General features: G+C 56.2%; 1 long non-coding RNA gene across 3 annotated transcripts; it reads left to right on the top strand.

The window, feature by feature from the left end:
- Window positions 1-9,103: 9,103 nt before the first annotated feature.
- Window positions 9,104-19,586, top strand: LOC141578808 (uncharacterized). Of its 3 annotated transcripts, XR_012509496.1 has the most exons (3): window positions 10,439-13,016; window positions 15,468-15,605; window positions 18,463-19,586. It is a non-coding gene; the product is annotated as an uncharacterized LOC141578808 (long non-coding RNA). The 3 variants fall into 3 exon arrangements; XR_012509494.1 differs by lacking the exons at window positions 10,439-13,016; window positions 15,468-15,605 and adding an exon at window positions 9,104-9,280; XR_012509495.1 differs by lacking the exon at window positions 15,468-15,605.
- Window positions 19,587-20,386: the final 800 nt, after the last annotated feature.

Raw genomic sequence — 20,386 nt, 5'->3', positions numbered from 1 at the left:
GACACTTTGGAGGTGCCCAGATGAGCCAGCTGAACCATTATGGCCACTGCTGGGCCATTAATTGTCACTCTGCCCCTGTGGACAGAGGCTTCAGAGGCTCCCTGGGGCTTTGAGGGTCACTGGGCCTTCAGGTCTCAGAGGACCATGCTACTGCCAGTCCCCCAAACAGGACACCATCAGGCCAGTTCTGGGGCCACATCGGAGCCCACAGTTACCATAAGGTTAGGCCAAGTCAAGCAGGCAGATGGCAGGCTGGAGTTTGGGGCAGGCAGCAGCTGCTAGAGCCCAGAAGATGGTTAGAGCTGAGACCCTTGGACAGAGGGTGAAGCTCAGGTGATGGTTCTGTCCGCAGAACCATGTGTCCGCAGGCGAGGCGCTCCCCATCTCTGGGCCCCTGGCCAGGAAACCGGTGTGACCCTTACAGCTCCTCTCGCCTCTCAGATTCCAGAGTCTCAAGATCAGGAACCACTTGTCCTGTGGGTGTGTAGCAAGTGTTCCAGAATGACCTGTCCTTGGAGGGCCAGTGTCCCCCTCCCTGGAGGAGTGGGGAGGCAGTCGCAGTCAGGGGACAGCCCTGCCCACTCACCTGCCCCTCTGCCCACCTCCTTCTGGACCTACCCATCCCTTCTAGCCAACACCTACCATCATCCACCAGCACGTACACAGCATCCCAGAAGATCACGCACTAGCCAGCCAGCCAGGTGCGTCCTATCCTCTGACCACTGGACCACCTGTTCACCTGCCAGCATTCTCCATCAATTGTCCACCTACCCACTTAGCCTTCACCCATTGAGTGGCTCCTCTGTCCACCGTTTGATTTATCTACACATCCATCCACTGCCTTGAATCCCTAACGCCAGGCCTGAAGTCATCCGTGGGCGCCACGCAAGGCTGGCTGGTACTAATTCTGGGTGATGTGGCAAAAACCAAGATTGTTTAAAAGTGCACATTTTCAGTCACTGGTTTTGCAGCTCTCCCTCCCGCCACACCTGCCCTTCCTCTCCTGGGAAGTCAAAGCGCTTGGGATCTGCCATGTATTAGTTACATGACCTTGGACATGGTGACCAACGTGTCTGTGTTGCACAGTGTGAAGTCACCCCGGCACATCTTTGCTGAGCCGCCGTCACAGCGAAATGCCCGCGATAAGCGTTCGGCTGGGTTGCCGCGACGATCACTTCCGGAGGCTGCGCTGTCCGACTGCGTCTGATTGTACCAGGGGGAAACTTGCTGACTCCTGAACGCCCGGCCAGTAAGAAAGGATCTCTTTCTGCAGTTTTCCATCCACCCAGGTCTTCCTTTTTCTCATGGGCTATGTCCTGTTTTCAACTGCATGTTTCTTTTCTACTGAAGCAGCACTGATAACACCTTTTTGATAAAAGGCCAACAAAGCTTCCAGTAGAGATAAAGGAACAACCACGTTCTTTGCCGGCCCGGGAAGGACGTTTCCCATTCCATGTCATTTTCCCACTGGAATGTGAGAAGGGAAGTGTGAAATATTTGTCCAGATCATCTCTCATCAATGAGGCATTCCAGTAACCACAAGCAGCGCTGGCCCCTTCTCCCAAGCACACCCGGAGGGAGCCACTGGTCTGGCTAATCTGGATTTGTGGGCGTAGGAGCCCTGGCTCCCTGGCTGAACGGGGGCAGTGTGTCTGTCCGGGCCAGCTGCTGTCCTGCTGCTGGGTCTGGGCTGGTTCAGAGGCGGCCCCAGAGGCTTTGACGTGTGCCAGCCCCTGGGCCCATGTGGCTTTCCTCTCTGTTTTGCCTGGGAAAAGTGATTCATTATCCCATTTTAAAGGAGGAGACTGAGGGTCAGAGTGGATGTGGGAGACTTACTCAAGGTCACACATGTTTTAAATCTGTCTGCCACAGCGAGCAGGACGGCTCTTCCCCCGGTCATCTTATCCTCAAGTTCCCGGCGTGTCTCTGAGCAGGTGAGTGTTTGAGAAGAGCGCACACCCGTCGCGTTTCCCCCAGAGCAATGACGGCCCGGCGTGAGCTTCTCTGCTGAGTCAGTGCACAGGCCCACGCTGCCTCTGTGGCCTAGGCTGTCGCCTCTCAGCAGGGCCCCCACCTGGCGCGCCCCCTCCTCCAGAGCATCTCAGTCCCAGTTGTCTCTGAAAACTCCTCTGATACCAGCAGCCACTGGTCTTAACACAAGCGCCCGGTGGGAGAGTCAGACAGGCCTGGGGTGGCAGCCCGTTCAAGGTGGCCTCTGATGACCTTCACCGGTTTGTGTTCATGCCCTCTGTGGCCCCCTCCCTCCTCGAATAGGGCTCACATGGTAAAGAGCGCATGCTGGGGGAATGATGGAGCGTGGTTCCCAAGGCCAAGTTGTGAAAGGCATGGCAGCTTCTGCCTGGTTCTCTCCAGCCACTCACGCTGGGGTAAAAAGTCCACCGTGTCACCAGGGCACTCAGGCAGCCCTGTGCAGAGGCCCACGTGGCAAGGTCCTGACACCTCCCACCAACAGCTGGGTGAAGGGGCCGTCTTGGAGGTGAATCCTTCAGCCTCAGTCAAGCCTTCAGATAACTTCAGCTCTGGCCAACATCTTGACTTAAGCCTCCTAAGAGATTCTGATCCAGAATCTCACAGATCCAGCAGCTCCGTGGCCCACAGTTATGAGAGATAAGAAATATTTGTTGTTTTCAACCACTAATTGAGTTGGGGTTATTTGTTACACAGCAGGAAATAACTAATGCATGAGGTTTGAATTGTGTGCGTCTCCTTACGAGTTGAGTCACCTGGGTCAGGTGGTTCAATGTGGAACCTTGGTTTCCTCCTTTACGAGACAGCTAATCATAAGCCCCTTAGAGAACCTTGCTAAGAACAGAATGGGAGGCAGCCTGTCCTGTGCCCGGCATCCCCAGGGGCCGTGGGGCTGCTATGATTGCTGTTGCAGCCATGTTTGCCTGTGCAGGGCTCTGGCCTCTCTGCCTGCAAGAAGAGACACGTTCTTAAACTCCTCATATGCCCCGACATAGACACATGCACACACGTGCATGCGCGCGCACACACACACACACACACACACGCTTACCTCTCCCGGTGCCTGGCCCAGGGCTGAAGGAGGCACTGCAGGTTCTCATTTACTACTGAGAACCAATGAATGAAGCAAATGGCATTCATTTTAATTAAAATATTTGAGTTGTGATCAAATACAAATAAAATAAAATTTACCATCAACATCATTTTTAAGTGTACACTTCAGTCATGCTTAAATGCCTTCACATGATTGTGCAACCAATCTCCAGAGCCGTCTCCTCTTCCTACACTGACACCCCGTCCTCATTAAACCACCACTCCTCATCCCCTCCCCCGGCCCTTAGAACCACCATCCTGCCCTCTGTCTCTGTGACCTTGACTCCTCGAGGGACCTCCCATAAGTGGAATCATGTACATGTGACCTGGTTTGCTTCATTGCCCAGGGGTCACCCACGTTGGAGAATGCGTCAGAATGTGTCCTTCCTCTCTGAGACTAAATCATTCCACAATGAATTGTTGCTTCATGTGTGTTTCTTTTCCTCTGACCATGAGATCAAGGGGGTCAGGCACGAAGTTTAACTTCTCTGCTTATGCCCAGCCCCTGACTTAGAACTGGCCCTGAATAAGCCTGACTCAAGATGTATCTATGGAAGAAATGACTAAGGTCCCCATGTCTGGTTTGTGTCCTGGTTCTGCCACTTGTTGGCTGGGTGGCCTCTGCAGGTGTCTTGCCCTCCCTGACCCTCTGTTTCTGCATTTATGGAGTGGGGATGGTGCCTCACTCACAAGACAGATGTTGGGGTCAAATGTGGTGACTGTACTTCAAATGGTGGGGTGTGGGGGTGTAGCTGCTTCCTGATTTGACCCCCAAGGCCAGAAATGGTGACACTCCTTTGCTTGACCCTGGCCTGACCCAGATGCCACTCAGCAGGGGGCCAGGTGTGGTGGCTGGTCTGTAGTCTCAGGTTGGCAGCACAGGACATTTCATTACCAGCCGTCTTCTGAGATAAAGCCAGTGGCTCCCACATTCCATCGATAAGACCCCGGGGCTGAGCAGAGATGACTTATGCCCCAGAGAGCCGGTGAAAATGACAGCAGGGGAGGAGTTGGACCCAAATTTGCTTCACACAAGGTGTGATTTCAGATATGGGCTGATAACTTGTCAGATGGCTAATGGCTCTGGAATTCCAACCGATCCTGGAGGAGAGGGCAAAGGAGTCGGGAAAGCAGACTTTGTGTTGAGCCTGATTCCCTGGGGGTGAGAACACAAGCTGTGGGGTCCTTCTCAGGTCCCTGCTTAGGAGACCTTGGGAACCTGGCTGAACTGCTCTGTGCCTCAGTTTCTCCATCTGTAAAATGGGGATGTTAGTGATTCCCACCATTTTCTGGGGTGGGGGTGTGGACTGAACACGCCGAGGCTGGTGGGGGTGGCGCTCGGCACATGCTAAGTCCCCCTCGCCTCTTGGCTGTGTCTCTCCTCGCTGAGCCTTGGTGTCTCCATCTATAAAATGGGGAGGCCCTCCCCCTGCCCTGTAAAAATAACCTGTTTATCCCTTTTCTCCAATCCACCCCGTGGACTGGCCAAGTCATCTTTCCAGAATTGGGGGGCTCCTCAAATGTGCTTCTCCCAAACTTGGGTCAGCCCACTCACCCGAGCCTCTCCCAGCATCCCCACCGCGGGGGCTTGTACACTGCTCGCCTGGCGTGGCCCCCATGGGCTCTTGGATTCAGCCCCCTGTGCCCCCTGCTCCTGTCCTTGCCATCCCTACTCAACAAGTGTGCTGTTCTCTGCTCAGGGGCTTGGGCCAGAACCTCCTTGGCAACCCTCCAGCCCGCACTGTCTGCTCCCAGCCCCTCACCCAAGCCCTTCCCTCCTGCGTCACTGCTGGAGGAGACCCCCCGAGAGGTCCCTTGTTGGACCAACAAGTGTGAAGGACAGATCTGAGGTTTGAATTTCTTTGTCACAGCAGCACAGCCTGGCTCGTCCAGACTAATGCAAGGCTCTCACCATAGACAGAATTTTTGCCCGGAAGACTGCGCCCTGTGCTGGGGAGGTTCAGCAGCCTCCCCTGGGCCCCCCACACTCGGCCTTTCCCATCGTATCCCACCTTGCTGAAGCTCACGGGACCACCCCCTGGCCTGACCAAGGGCACCTGGGGCAAGTGCGTGCTACCCTGTCCACGTCTCTGTCCCCAGGCCTGGCTCCGAGTCCATCCTCCCCAGGGCTCAGCTCTGCCTGTCGAGCCTGCTGAGCGACTGGCCTTGGCAGGGACCCAGCTGTCCCCCACGTGCGCATTCTTTCCCGAGGAATGTCCCGGATCCAGGTTCCCACAGAGGTGCCCGAAACGAGGGGAGTGACTCTGAGCTCTGGCTGTTGTTCTGTTGCAGAAAAAGCCATTCTTTTGGACTCTGCGAAGTGAGCCCACGAATGGGGCATAGCTGAGATGCAGGAATTCCTGGGTCAACGGGCCTCACTCGGGCAGGGCCGCCCTCCCCCTGCGGGTCAGCAGAAACGTCACGTGAAACCCATTCTAATTAAAGGGAGCATTAAGCCGGGGCCTTTAAAACATGGCCATTTCCTAAAATCCTTTCTTGATAGCAGTTAATTTCCCTGAGGAAGGAGCAGAGATAGGAGTGGGAGGGGGCACGGAGCCCCCTTGGAGAGCCTGGTTTTCCCACCCCAATCACTCACTCTGCATTTATCTAGAACTTCATCTCAACAGTAATTTAAAGACTTCAGGAAAACTTCTCTAGGCCCTAATTCATCAGCTGTTTAATGGGAGCGCTGTCCCTCAGCCTCCACCACTTCCAGGGCAGGGGGCCGGGGGGACGGGGATGAAGATCAGGGTTCTGGAACAAGGGACCCAAGGTGTTGACATGGCCAGGAGACAGTGCGGGTGGGGGCAGGCTGGTCTGAAGACAGCTGGGACCCACAGGTGCTCCTTCATGCAACAGACACTAATTGAGGGCCTTCTGTATGCCAGGCACTGTCCTAGACACTGGGACAGAGCCTCAGACAGGTCAGACAAGTATCCTCCGCCGTGTGGTTTACCTTTCATTTTGCTTCAGATGATTTGTGATGCACGTGGCCTTGGAGAGGAGAGTCAGCCCTAGTGGGCTTCATGACAAAGCTGGGTGTCCACCCCCCTGCAAACAGTGGCTCTGACCCTGCACATCCCCAAGAATCAGTTGTCTGAGTCACTGGGTTGAGAATTCTACCATCAATTAGTTTTGTCTGCCATGAGTACAGGAATGGAGAGTAATGGCCTGTGCACTCTGCATGTGCTGACCCTGCATGAAAAGCTCAATTAAAGTAGCATTTGAGGAAAAATCATGAAAGCTCCTGTGCAAAGCCATTGAACTTTATCTCAAGGGGCCTCGAGTACCTTGTGACATGTCCTAAGATTCAAAACCCACATTGGCTCCGCCCATGGCCCAGGGTCACCTGATGGCGTCAGACACCTGTGAGGACTAAACCTCTCCCCGGTGAGCCCACGATCACAGCTTAATGGCTTCTGCTCTCACCCTCTGGGGTCTTCCTTGTATCCTATTTGGCAGCCAGCTTGCAGTCGTGTGCAAAGCTTGCTGGGAGAGTGCTGCATTTAGTTAGTTAATGATCTGTGGCAGTTTTGGAAGGAACAGAAGTGAGGCCCAAGGCTCCTTCCCAGAGGAGATGGCCCACATCGTGCTAAACAGCTTGTGGTTCCCCTTCAAGCAATGTCCAGCCTCTGTACCTTCGCCCAGGCTATTCCCTCTGCCTGGGATGCTTTTCCCCACCTGGCCTGCCTGGAAAATTTCTCCTGGCTCCACGGGGCTCAGAGAAAGCCTCCTACCCTGTTCGGCCTGCCCATCTGAGCTCTGCAGCCTTTCCCGGGCTTCTCATCCATTACATCACGTGGTGAACAACCTGTGTACTGGGTCTCTCCTCTGCTCAGTTCAAGGGGCCCAGAACACAGTCCAATGGCCAGTGTCCAGTTCATCCTGAGCCCCTAGACACAGAAAAAAGGCCCTTGTAAGTTTTAAAGATTTCCTTTTTATGATTGCTTAATAAATACCTTCTTGAATTCCTCCAAAAAGTTCTCGAGGGCATGAAAATGTAGGCTCTTCCAGTGTGGATGGGCAGGGTCCCTGTCTGCCCTGGGAGCTGGGAGGCCACAGCCTGGCCCCTCTGTGGGATGAGATTCCCACGTGGGGCTCTGACTGGGGAGGCAGAGATGTCAAAGCCTGTTTTATTGCTACAGGACTTGGCTGGGACTCCTGTGCTGTTTGGATAAATATCATAATACAATTATTGTTAATATTAGCATATTATGACCACCCATAGTTTCTTAAATACCTCCTGTGTCCCAGGCACTGAGCTGAGCACTTTTCAGGGCATTCCTTTTTTGCATCTGCCCACAACTTGCTGGCATCCATTTCGTTTTGCCAGTGAGGAGCAGGAGGCCCAGGGCGGTGGTGCAAGGTGGGGGTTTCGGACCAAAGTCTCCCTCCCCCTCCCCACACCCTGGAGCCCACCTTGGCACCGGCTGATTTTTCTGCCTTCTGACCCTCCACGCCCTCTATTCTGACCCTAGGGAGAATTTGGGCCTCAGGAACCCTGCAAGAAAGGCCTTGCTGACTCTGACCTCCAGAGTCCCACTGGAGGCCACCTGAATGGCTATTTGTATCAGGTAGCTATGCTGCATAACAAATTACTGTCAACTTAGCCACTTAAAATTCACTAGCTCACAGCTCTCTAGGTCAGCAGTCAGACGCGGCTGGGCTGGGTCCTCCACCCTTGGTCTTACCTGGCTGAAACCCAGGTGCTGGCCAGGCTGTGCTCCTTCTGGAGGCTCTGGGGAAAAATCCACTTCCGTGGGATTCAGGTGATTGGCCAGATTCAGTTCCTCAAAGCTGTAGGACTGATGTCCCTATTTCCTTGCTGGAGAAAACCCTCTGCTTTTTTTTTTTTTTTTTTTTTTTTGGTATAATCAATGTTTTTCATAAGTTTTAGAAACTTAAACCTGACCATAGCCAATGTCAAAGTTCAAATCTGCTACTCACGTTGGTTGTAAGTGAACCCAATCTTACGTGTGGTTAAGCAAGGCTGGTGCTCAGCCTCACACACAGTGCTCAATCCTCACCACAGGCCTCGTCTTTGTGATGCAGTAAATATGCTTGTGTTTGGGAATCTTACATTCTGCTCGCGAACAGACAGTAGGTATACAAACAAGCAAGTAACTAATCTAGCCTGTCTCAAAGCTCTTCATATATATATAAACATACATATTCATTATAAATATATATTCTTTATTATATATATATATATTGTTTTCCATTATAGGTTATTACAGGATATTGAATGTAGTTCCCTGTGTTATACATTAGGACCGTATTTTTTGTCTATTTTATATATAGTAGTTTGTATCTGCTAACCCCAAACTCCACCTCTCCCTGGCTGCATGGTCTCAGGCAAGCCTCTTTGCCTCAGTTCCCCCTTCTTTAAAATGGGGACGCATGGAGACACTACTGGGGGCCTGCCCTGAGCAGCCTGTAGGTGGTGCTGATGCGCATGAAATTGGCCCCGGGGCAGGTGCAGGGGTAGTGGGTGTGGAGGAACTGTAGGGGGCCTGCGGCAGGTGTCAGTGGGAAGACACCCCGCGAGGCTGCAGAGGCCCCTGGGATTCCGGGTCTGAGGAGCTGGCTGGCGTCAGAGGCTCTCCCTTCAGTGGAGCTGCAGGCCCTGCCTCGAGTATCTTAACTGTGGTCCACAGGCATCTGCAGCTCAGTGGGAACCAAATGAGGGGTCACGACATCCGTCCTGCATCACCTGTCTCCCCATCTCCCCGAATGATGGCCCTGTCCTCCCAGGAGCTGTCTGGACTGCTTCTCCATCATCCCCTGGTCCCCTGGGGGGCTCCAGGATTCCTGAAGGAGGTGGCCTTGGAGGTCCCCTGCAGCGGGGATCCAGACCGGCAGGGGAGCCCCGACTCATCCAGGGCAGGTCTGGAGGTGGGTGTGGCTCCACCCTGACCTTAACCTGAGGAAGGAGGAATGGTGGCGGGAGAAGGCCCCGCCCACCCAGCAGCCCCGCCCACCTCACTTCTGACGTCTTGGTTCTGTTCTCTTTCTCTTTCTGTTACGGCCCCATCCACCCACCTACTCTCTTACAAAGGAGGAAGGTAAGTCTGGAAGAGGGCAAGTGACTGTGAGCCGGGGCTGGAACTGGGCGAGAAGCCAGGTGTCCAGACTCTCTCTCACCCGATGCTGTATCTCCCCATCCTCCAACTCTGCTGTGCTGGGAGACAGAGGGGAGGTAAGTGTGATGTCATCATTTCTAGATCAGGCGCTCCCACCAGCCGTATCACCCCCCCACCAATCCCCACGTGGAGGGCCTCCGCTTTCACACCGGCGGGGCCAGGGGGCTCACTACTTGAGAGACAGGCTCTTCAGCCACTGGGCAGCTTGTACCAGGGAGTCCTGCCAGCCACTGAGCCACGAGCTGCTTTCGGACACTCCTGCTCGTTGCCGGGGGCTCTGCCTCCTGGGGGTGCTCAACTTAGCTCAGGCCCTGTCCCTGCGGAGATCTGGGGCTCATGGTTGGCATCTCCCAGGCGGAGGGAACTGGGGCCTCCCTTGGGCTCATACCTTTTGGTGGAGTAGTTGTTGGGTCTGTCCACCGGCCTGGGACCCCCAGAGGACAGACTCTGCTGAGGGGAGGAGGCCATCTGGCCAGGAGGGGACACAGCCACTATGGAGGGAGGGCCAGGGGCTGAGTGTGGGGAGTGGGGAGGGTGCCCCCTCAGCTTGGGTGCTGAGACGGCCTCAGAGAAGGTGACCAGAGGGCTACGACGAAGAAGCAGACAGCAAGAGTCAACCTGGGCTGGGAAGACCGAAGTTGGCCGAGTTCCAGGAGGCAGAACAGCCTGGTTAAGGCCCGGAGCTGGCGGAAGTCTGCGGGGCGGGGGCTGCGGGTACGGAGAGCGGGCAGTGCCGGTGACCACGCGGGGCCTCAGCGCGGTGGAGGGGCTGGGTTTTACCCAGAGCGAGATGGCCTTGGTGGGTCTGAGTGGGGAGAGCAGTTTATTACGCTTTAAGCAAAACCCTTTGGCTGTTGGGAGAAGTGCCTGGAGGGGACCGAGGGCAGCGGGGGACCCACTCTGAGGCTGGCATGGTCGTCCCTGCAGAGCCGAGCACGGTCAGACCAGGCAGGTGGGGCTGCAGGTAGAGACCAAGAGGTGTTTCCGAAGTGAGACCCGCAGGCCTCTTGGGAAGGGCGGGGGCCGCTGCTGAGCGGTCCTCTGGTGGGCACCTCCCACCCCAAGGCGGTGCCAAGACTAGGCCACTACCCGGCACAAGGGCTCCCACCCAGGATAGCCCAGCTGAGTTCTGCCTGGTCATCGCCCGTGTGGAGGGCAGGATGTCCCGAAGCCGCCAGAGCTGGGACTGAGGGCCGCAGTGTCCAGGTCAGTCTCCAAAACTCGTAAACTCAGGCGGACAAGGCTGCTCACCCACTTTCTCCAAGGACAGCGGGAGGGACTCCTGGGCCGAGACTGCCCCAGGGGTTTGGGCAGGTCTCTCTACCCCTCAGGTCCTATGCTGGTGGGGTGAAGGTGGGAAGGGACCCGGAGGCCGGGGGACCCAGGCACAGCGCGGCTGCTGGCCTTCGCCTTGATGGAGGCGGTGGGAGCACCCAGCCCGGGGGCGGTGCTGCATGGGCACCCAGGCTCCTGCAGGGGGGCGGCCCCACGTGGGCTGTGCGGGTCCGGCTCTGCTCAGAAGCAGGAGCGCTCTCCTCGGGTCGTAAATCGAGCCTCGTCACCCCCATTTACTGCCTCCAGCGACGTCCCCGGCACTTAGAACGGTGTCCATTCCGCATGCGGACGAGTGCGCCAGCTGATGGGTGGGTGTGTGGCTGTCTGTTCTCTCGTCTGCTGCCTGTGCCCCTGGAGAACAGGGGCTGGCTCTTCTTTCCCGCTTGACAGGATGCTCCGTGGGGGGATCCAAAACTGGGCCCCTGCAGCCTGGTCCTTCCCTCTGGGACCAGCCACCTGGTCGGGAGACAGTCTCTCAGAGTGACACCCGCCGCTGGAGCTGGGGCAGGGACAGAAAGAGAGGACGCTGGAGGACGGGCAGGTGTGAGCTCCAGCCAGGAGGCTGGGACATGGGCACGCCTCGGGAGGGCCATGGATGCCACCAGGGATGAGATCGAGGGATTTGGGACGTGACTTCTGCGAGGGTGGTTGGTGCCGGGACCCAGTGCTGCTCACCCTGAGATCAGCCTGTCAAGTGGAAGTTGAAAATGCCGTGAGCTCGTGGTGCGAGGAGGTGCACGGGAAACAGCTCTGGGTGGAAATGACATGGTCCCACAGGAATGCAGCGGTGGGCTGTCACCTCTCTGGACCCTGAACAACCCAGATCTGGGAAGAGGGCCAGGCCAGTCCAAGAGGGCTGCCCTTGACTGTGACCGGGGAAGAAGGGCAGGCCTGACAACCCCGCCGCAACCCCTCACTGCTGTAACCTGGGGGTCTGGGGGCCTGCTGAGTGCTTAGATCCTCGGATCTGCGGCCTGTGAGTTAGGAGAATGGGCCAGGTGTGGCCACCTGCTCCCACCTCCAATGTCATGCCCTTCGTGGTGATGATGAAGGCCACCATTGTCATCTTCATTCTTGCCCACTGGGGACTCCCTGTGTGCTAAGGGTCCCCAGGCCCAGCCTGTTTAATCCTTGGGACAATTCCATGAGCTTTGTACTAAAAACCGCCATTTAACAGATGAGGAAACTGAGGCCCAGAGAAGTCCAGTGACTGGCCCAAGTCCAAGCCCCGCTGCCCTCCCTCCTTCTGTTCTCCCCCTTCCCTTCTCCTCCCCTCTCCCCCTCTCATTTCTCCCCCTCCCTCTTTTACTAGACAATTTTTTTAATGAGTTCTCATGGTGTGTAGGCATGAGCCAGGTGCTGGAAATACCAAGATGACTGGGGCCTTCCTGGGCCTCTCCTCAGCTGGTTCCAGACAGGATGACAAGCAGGTGGGTCCCTAGGCCAACTCAGGCACATGGCTGGTGGTTCTTTGGAGAACCGTGAGCCATGGGGCTATGAGGCGGAATCTGGCTCAGGAAAGTGTGCTGTAACCCATTAGTGATGTCTGCCCTGCACGAAGGTGCAGGAGCCAGGGGTGACTGTGCTGTTTGCCTGTGAACTCTAGACTAACAGACCCTCTAAAATGCATTCAGGCAGTGCTGTGGGCCTTGCCTGGCCCTCCAAACCAGTTCAGCACCCTTCTCTCCATTTTCAGATGAGAAAGCAGATTCTATTTAAGGTCTTACAGCTCAACTGTGGCAGCTGGGATCTTAACCCAGGTTCCAAGGATCCCAGTTTTCTGTGGTGTCATGCAATTATGCCTTGTTCCCCTCTTCCCTTTGGCTGCTAGGGAGCTCAGAATGGAGCTTTAGGCTTGCTCTCGGGTGCCACATTGGCCTAGGGTTTGGAGCATGTGTGTCACCCTCTCCTTTGGGCTGGCTCTCCTCCCTGCTGGGCCTCCCGTGGAGCAGGCCGGACATAAGTTATCAACTATAAATAAAACCAAGACTTCCGTTCTGGCTCTCACTTTAGTTTCCTGGTGCATTTTTTTAAGTCCTGGATCGGGAGGGGGGACCCTCCTAACGGAAGATGACATCACCATCAGCTGGCCCTGGAGGGCAGGCCCCCAACCCCACAGGCCCGCGTGGGCCCTGAATGCCCCCATTATGAGGGGTAACCTCATTACACAAGTCGCGCCGCACGATGGAATTTCAAATGGGGTTTTGTGGTTTCTGTCCTTCTCAGCAGAGCGCACACAGGCAGCTGCGGTCACCCGGCTTCCTCTGCCGCAGCAGCCCTGGCCCCCAGCCAGCCCAGTGACCACCCGTTCTACCGTGAGTCAGTTTCATTCTTAACGCTCTGACTCAGGCCCCTTTAAAGGGACAGCCAAGCTGATTCCTCCCGGGCCGGGAGGCGGTGGACGGAGGTCAGGAGGAAGCCTGGGGATCTCTGGCCCGCAGCTGGCTCCGGAGCTGGGTGAGCTGGCCCTGCTGCAGCCCTCCATCCCCCTCCCTGGGGTGGAGGGGGTTTCCTGCCTGCTGCAGCCTGTGACTTTCCCCGGAGCTAACCATCTGCAGGGCGGGAACCCCCGGGCACTCAGCGACTTTGCTTCTTGCTGGGCCAGGAGCCCTGCCCAGGCCCTGGCCCAGAAGCCCAAGGGAACTTCGCAAGCCACCCACTTTGCCCTGCTTTTCTTCCCCATCGCAGCATCTCCCGCAGTTCCTAGAACGTCCGCGCTGCCTCCCGGGCAGCCCCTCCTGCCACCTGGAATGCACGTCCCTGCTTTTTGTGGCTCTGTCTCCTCCTTTAGGGCTCCTTCCTGTCCCCTCCTCTGAGATGCCCCTGCCAGGCCCTGTCACCACCCCCTGCTCTGTTCTGTCCGCTTGTGTGTTCACTGGACTCTCCCGTCCAAGACTGCCAGCCCCGAGGGCAGGGACATCAGGTGTCTTGTTCACGGCCCCAGCCCTGTCGCATCGTAGGTGCTGGATATGAACTTGCAGAATGAACAGATGAAGGGGTTTATGGCCCCAGTTCCTCCATGGCCATCCCCTGTCGAGAGGGTGGGTGGCTCCTCCCTGCAGATGGTGCACCAGGGGACGGGACGAGGTTACCAGTGGATGATCCTGAGTCCCGGGGTCTCCTACAGGGACCAGGCCTGAGTCCAGCCCCTGGGGCAGATCTCAGTGTGAGGCTTTAGTGAGACCTAAGAAGAATTTCCTTCTTTTTTTCCTCTGTCTGACTCACACTTTTGAAGTTCCCCTTTTGGTCAGCACTTCTGCCGAGGTTACCGGGTGGTCAGGCAAGGCCGGCAGGGCCTGGGGAACTGGAGGGAGCTGGGCCCCATTTTCATTCACAAACACAGGGCCGGCCTGGTTCCTGTGTCCTGTCGGCTCATGGAGTTTGCAGGTTCTCGGGGGCGGGAGTTCTCGGGGGGATTCAAGAGGCCTGAGTTCGTGCGTGCACTTGGCCAGTGTCCACCTGGGCCTCTCTCTTCAGCGTCCTGACTCATCTTCCCTGTCATCTTCACTGGAGGCTGGAACAGGGGTGAGGCGCAGGGACAGGAGGTTGGGCCTGGTCACGGAAGCCTTGGTCCTCCCCGGGGTACCACAGGTCTTTGCCCCAGGCAGCTGGGCTGCCAGGGCCCAGGGCGGGCCGCCGGCCTCCTGCCCGGTGAGCCCACTCCCCTCCGTGGTTCCTCCCTCCCAGGCTGGGACGGGTCAAGGGATGAGGGAAGGTGAAGGGGTGAGAAGAAAAGGTTGCCATCGGGCGCAAACTCCCAAGCCCAGCCCTGCGCCCCTCCCGGAGGCAGCATCTCAGCTGCCTGCGGGCAGCCCTGGGCTCTCGCCGACGTCACTCATTCTTTGCTCGTCAGCTGGCCCTGGGGTCCCTCGGTGCCAGGGCGCTCCGGGCACATCCGCGACTTGACACAGTCCCGCCCTCCTGAGACGGACGGGCAGCCAGAACGCAGGGCGGGAAGCGACTCAGCAGGAGGCATGCAGAGAAGGGGCCGGCCCTGTCAGGGGGTCAGCGAAGCCTTCCAGGGGAGTGGGTGCCGGGGCAGACCCCTGAGTGGTGAGGAGGCATTGGCCGGGGATAAGGGTGCAGGGGAGGTGGCGGGAGAGGGCTCCGGGGATGGTGACAGAACCTGCAAAGGCTTGGAGGTGAGAGACGGAGGCCTCGAGAGCCGTCAGGGCAGGTGGGGAGAGAGTGAGCTCTGGGATGGGGCCCAGGACTGGAAAGCTGAGGCTGGGGTGGGGCTGCAGGGGCCCTGCTGAGCCAGAGAGCCAAACCGAGCATCTCAGATGTTTCCCAAGGATGGTGAGGAGCCGTTGTGGGACTGCTTTCCTTCAGGAATTGTCTTCTGGGTGCTCGCGTGGGCAGGGTGGGTGGGGAGGGGCTGACTGGGCTGGGGGCTGGCAGGGGAGGCATCGCTACCCTTCCTGCTAAGACCCTGCCTGAGCCATGGGGCTGCCCCAGGAGGTGCCAGGATCACCCCTGGCCCGGCAGGCAGAGGGGAATCTAAGACCGGACGTCTTGGCCAGCCTGGGAAGAGCTCAGGCAGAGTGCAAGCAGGGTGGGCCTCGGCCCTGAACTTGAAACCACAGAGAAGGACCTGCTGAGTGAGAGGCTCGGCCAGTCCTGCTCCTGCCGCCCAGCGCCCAGGGCCCCTCCCTCCGGAGCAGAGCAGTACCCCTGGGGCTCTCCCCGAGATGTCTCAGCGGCTCCCAGGTCTGCAGGCCCCAGGGGCTCTGGAACCCAAAGAAGAGCAGGGTGGAGGTGACCCAGCGCAGCCATCAGCCAGCCGATGGCCTTGGGTCCTGGTCTGAGCTTGGCCACGCGGGTTCCTGCGTTGTGGGTCCTGTGTATCATCCATGGCCCTTTGTTACCCGTAGAGAGAATTTCAGTCAGCTTGCTTGTGTCTCCCAGTTAATAACAGAGAATGACAGGTAGCAGGGAAAAGAAAAGAAGCTGGTGGATGCTCAGACGTGACCCGCAGGGCGTGGCTGGGCCGGAAGGTGCCAGATGTGGCCACGGAGCCTCAGGTCTGCGGCATCTCTGGACCAGGTGAGGGGACAAGGTCTTTCAAAGGCAGATGGGAGGGCCCCGTCCGTTCTGCCACCCTCACCGGCTGACCACAGCCTCCTGTCATGAGCCCGCGGGGCACTATGTTGGAGTCTCCAATAGAAGATTTCATTTTGACCTCATGCCCCCCCGCCAGGCGGGCACTGCCTGCCCCGTACAGCTGAGGAGACTGACCCTTCAGAGGACCGTCCAGCCCAGGGTCACCCAGGGCTGTATAGTCCAGTGGTCTCCCAGCTGCCCTCCTGACCCCCTATTCATGGTTGCTGCAGGCACTAAATCCAATCATAGGAGAGAAGCCCTTTGAGATGCAAAAGCTGTAAGATATTATTACGATTGTTAAAAACACAACCAATTATGGTTTTACAAGGCTGAGCTGCCCCTCTGGAATTCCCTCTTATCCAGCGATCTCAAAGCACTGGGCCTGTCCAGAATTAATTAGGCCCTGCAGCCAAGGACTGCAGACTGCACCTAGGAGCACGGGGAGGGGCAGGCTGGGGCCTGTCAGGAAGCAGCAAGCACTGCTCACACTCACCCTGCCCTGGAGTCTGGGGCCTCCAGCCTTCTCCTGGCGGCCCCAAGCCCGCTCTCCCCGACCAAGCTGGCAGGAGAATGGGGAGCTTGGAGGCCCCTCCTCCCCAACCAGCTGAAGGGTGAAGACCAGCAGAGGCAGAGACTAGACCAAGATCCAAGGCCAATAAGGAGGGAGCAGACAGTCTTGCTGAGTCTAGAGCTTTCCCGGTCCAGATCCCAGAAAACTCGTGACTGTAAGCACCTGAAGGTCATGGGCCATGACCTCAGTCACAGAGTTTCTTGAGATAGACAAGGTTTGATGGCTGGAGAGAGGGGAGTGGGACATGGAAGAGTAGGGAATAGAGGAAAGCCTCAGGACTGGCTGTCCTGTCAAGGCTTACTAAGCTTGGTTCAGTGAATAAATAATTGATGGATGGATGGCCAGATGGATATGTGGAAGGATAAATGGATTGATGAATATTTTGATAGTCTAAGGGAGGATATATGAGTGTGCAGCTGAATGGATGGAAGGATGGATGGATGGATGGATGACAGTGTGGATGGATGGATGGATGACAGTGGATAGATGGATGGGTGGATGAGTGGATGAATGGGTAGGTAGATAGATGATGGGTGACTGTGTGGGTGAACAGATGAATGAATGCACAGATGATGGATGGATGGACAGATTGGAGAATGGGGCATGAATGAACATAGGATAAATGTGTGTGTCTGTGTGTTTGTGTATGTTCCAAAGGGATGTTGCAGACAAGGCCAGGCTGCGAGGAAGGGGTCACACTGGGTAGATGGATAGATGCGGGGATGGATGGATGTGTGGACTGGTGGGTTGGTAGACAGTGGGGTATGCACGTGAGTCCACCTCAAAGCAGGAATGTGGGCCATGTGAGATGATTCCAGCAGAGACCTTGGTGGGGCCAGCAGGATCTCCTGGATGGCAATTTGACATCCATTGCATGGTGCCCATGTCCTCCACCTACTGGGCAACAGCCTGGGGATGAGTGAGCCAAGCCAGGCCCAGGGGACTTGGATCTTTTTCAGCGGCTCCTTGCCTTTTGCCAGTCACCTCCCCTCCAGGCCTCGGTTTCCCTGTCTGTGACGGGAAGACTTGCTGGCTGAGGTGGGCTTTGGAGGACGGCAGGAGGAGGCTTGGGGCTCCCTGGTGGGAGGGGCAGCAGCTCGGCCCCCCTGCCCTCCTGCTCGCAGTTAGTCCTTTGCTCCTTTCCCGGGCTCCGTCCGGGCACCCACTGTGCTCCCCCTTCCCTGCCGTCTCCGGGCATCTGGGCACGAAGCCAGCTGACAGACGGGCCCTGGGGACAAGAGGAGTGGCCCCTGCCCCGAGGTGGGAGGGTGAGGGGCTGCTGTGGCCACAGACGGCCGTTCAGCGGGCCCCTGGGAGGCTCCAGGCTGAGTAACCCTGAGTCATCACTGTCACTTCCTACCGCACATTCCTTCATTCACACCCTGTCTCATCCCGAAGGCCACCACCCCGGAATCTCCTCAGCCAGTTGCCAAGGGTGTGGAGGGCACTCAGCCTGTCCTGGCCGGATGGACCCAGGGCTTGGTCCCTGGAACCCTGGCAGGGAGAAAGGACTGGACAGTGTGAGATCCCAGGAAGAGGGGGGGACTCCCTCTGAGCCCCACTCCGGCCCAGGAACTCTCTCAGCCCCACTGGCCAGATGCCTGCAGATGGGTGGACCTGCCCCCTCGAGATGCGGGCCCCGGGGATCACAGGGCCTCTTGCAGCACACCGGACTTCCCTGGGCTGAGCAGAGGGAAGTGGCTTACCTGCGCCCTCCCCATCTCCTCCGCTCCACTCCTTCATGCATGCATTCATTCATTCCCCACATATTTCTCGTATGCATTCAGTCTGCCCGGCACGGTGCCATTGCTGGAGAAACACCGACCCCACCCCTCGCCGGCTCTCTGCGGCTCTGCCCTGAGGAGGGAGCGGGCATGGCCAGAACGCCGCATCCCTCCCTCCGCAAAGCCTTGTATCCCAACAAGGCTGCAATTGTTTTGGATTTGAAATTCCACTAATTTTTTCGTGTCTTTGCATTAATGTTTCCTCTTTAAACATCAAAGGGAACCGTAGGACTTTTTTACTCCTAACCGTTTTGTACGAGAGGCGGCTGGTCATTATCTGAGGCTCCAATGATAGGCTGCACTCTGTTCGGATTCCCAAGATTACAAAAGGAAATTCAGCTAATTATAGTTTGATAGAAATTACAGTCCTGCCGATTCCTGATTGACTCGGTGGGCTGGCATGAACCATTGTGTTCTTGGATAAGATTTTATTCCTCTTTCGCAGGAAAATCATGCGGACCTCACTGTAGGAGAAATTTCTTTTGTGTGTTTCTCTTCATGAGAAAACCTGACCACGTTACTCCCAGAAGATGTGGCGTTGGTGCGTTGAAGCAAGAATCTTGGGATTCCTGGCCGAGGAGTCCTGGGTTTGCGTGCAGTCAGTAACCTGCTGTGTGACCTCGCACAGTCCCTTTGCCTCTCTGGGCCTTCCCTGCTTCATCGGAAGGGAGGCAGTGTGGTGCAGTGGTTAAGAACAGGGGCTCTGCCCACCAGTCAGAATGGCCTTCATTGAAAAGTCTACAAATAATAGATGCTGGAGAGGGTGTGGAGCAAAGGGAGCCCTCCGACACTGCTGGTGGGGATGCATTTTGGTGCAGCCACTGTGGAAAACAGTATGGAGATTCCTCAAAAAACTAAAAATAGACTTACTCTGTGATCCAGCAATCCCACTCCTGGGCATATATCTGGAGGAAACTCTAATTTGAAAAGATACATGCACCCCAATGTTCATGGCAGCACTATTTACAAAATGTAGCGAAGACCTGGAAACAACCTAAATGTCCATCAACAGATGACTGGATAAAAAAGATGTGGAATATTTATACAACGGAATACTACTCAGACATAAAAAAAAAAGGAATAAAATAATGCCATTTGCGGCAACTTGTGTGGACCTGGAGATCATCATTCTAAGCGAAGTAAGCCGGACAGAGAAAGAAAAATACCATATGACAGCACTTATATGTGGGATCTAAAAAAAGACACAAGTGAACTTATTTACAAAACAAAAACAGACTCACACACATAGAAAACAAACTGATGGTTACCAGAGGGGTACGGGGGTGGGAAGGGATAAATTGGGAGTTCAAGATTTGCATATACTAACTGCTATGTGTAAAATGGATAAACAAGTTTCTTCTGCACAGGGAACTCCATTCAATATCTTATAATAGCTCATATAATAGCTCAATGAAAAAGAATATGAAAAGGAATATATGTATGTATACAGCTGGCTGAAACATGATGCTGTGCACTAGACATTGACGCAGCATTGTAAACTGACTCTACCTAAATAATAATAATGATGATGATGATGATAATAATAAAGTTTAAAAAAACAAGATCCCAGCCAGCTGGAGGGCTGTCTTTGGTGAAGCCATGATGAAGGCTCTGGTCCCCTCCGTGCACGGGCCCTTTCCAAGGCCTGGTCCTGGTCACACGTATCTAAGTCATTTGCAGAAGTTAAGATTCCTTCACTGTAACTGGTCGTCAGCATTGCTCCCACGCCTGTCTTCTCTGTCAGCCCTCCCCGCGCGTTGGGGCATTGGAACGACTGCAGACATGCTGGGCTGTGGCTGAGGAGAAATGGAGCTGCAGATCTGTGTCGTTTGGGCTTTCGGGATGTATTTGTATAGTCTGTCGACACGTCAGTGTACAGCCGAGTTGTCTGTGCGCAGTTGGCTGTCCTGGTGTGGGAAGGGCCTCCAGGGGCACGTGCCAGTCTTGGAACCCGCCCAGCCCCTTGCTGGGAAGTCACAGTGTCGGGGAGGACACTGTGACATATCGAAGCCAAGCTGGCAGTGTAGACAGAGGTGGGGGAAGGAGGAGACTGAGGCCAGGCAGCCTGGGATTGGAATTCTACCAATCCATGGGGGCTATGACAGCTCATAGATGCTGGCCAAGGTGGACGGTCCCCTTTGAAGAGTACACCAACAACACAAACAGGGGACACAGAGGCACGGAGGCACAGACCCCATTGCTGGGAGGACCCCAGGAGCCCAGGTCTTCTCTGCCTCTGCCACGTGGTGGGCTTGGGGCTCGAAACTGAGGTCACCCTGCAACATCTCAACCAAAGAAACACATCGAAATGAAAACCGCTCACCGACAGAACGGCTCCCCAGCAACCCCCCGTGTGACTGTCTCCAGAA

This window comes from Camelus bactrianus, chromosome 10, assembly GCF_048773025.1.
Source record: "Camelus bactrianus isolate YW-2024 breed Bactrian camel chromosome 10, ASM4877302v1, whole genome shotgun sequence".
NCBI classification, from domain to species: domain Eukaryota; kingdom Metazoa; phylum Chordata; class Mammalia; order Artiodactyla; family Camelidae; genus Camelus; species Camelus bactrianus.
Note: the sequence above shows the minus strand (reverse complement) of the source record. Positions and strands in the feature narration are given on the sequence as shown.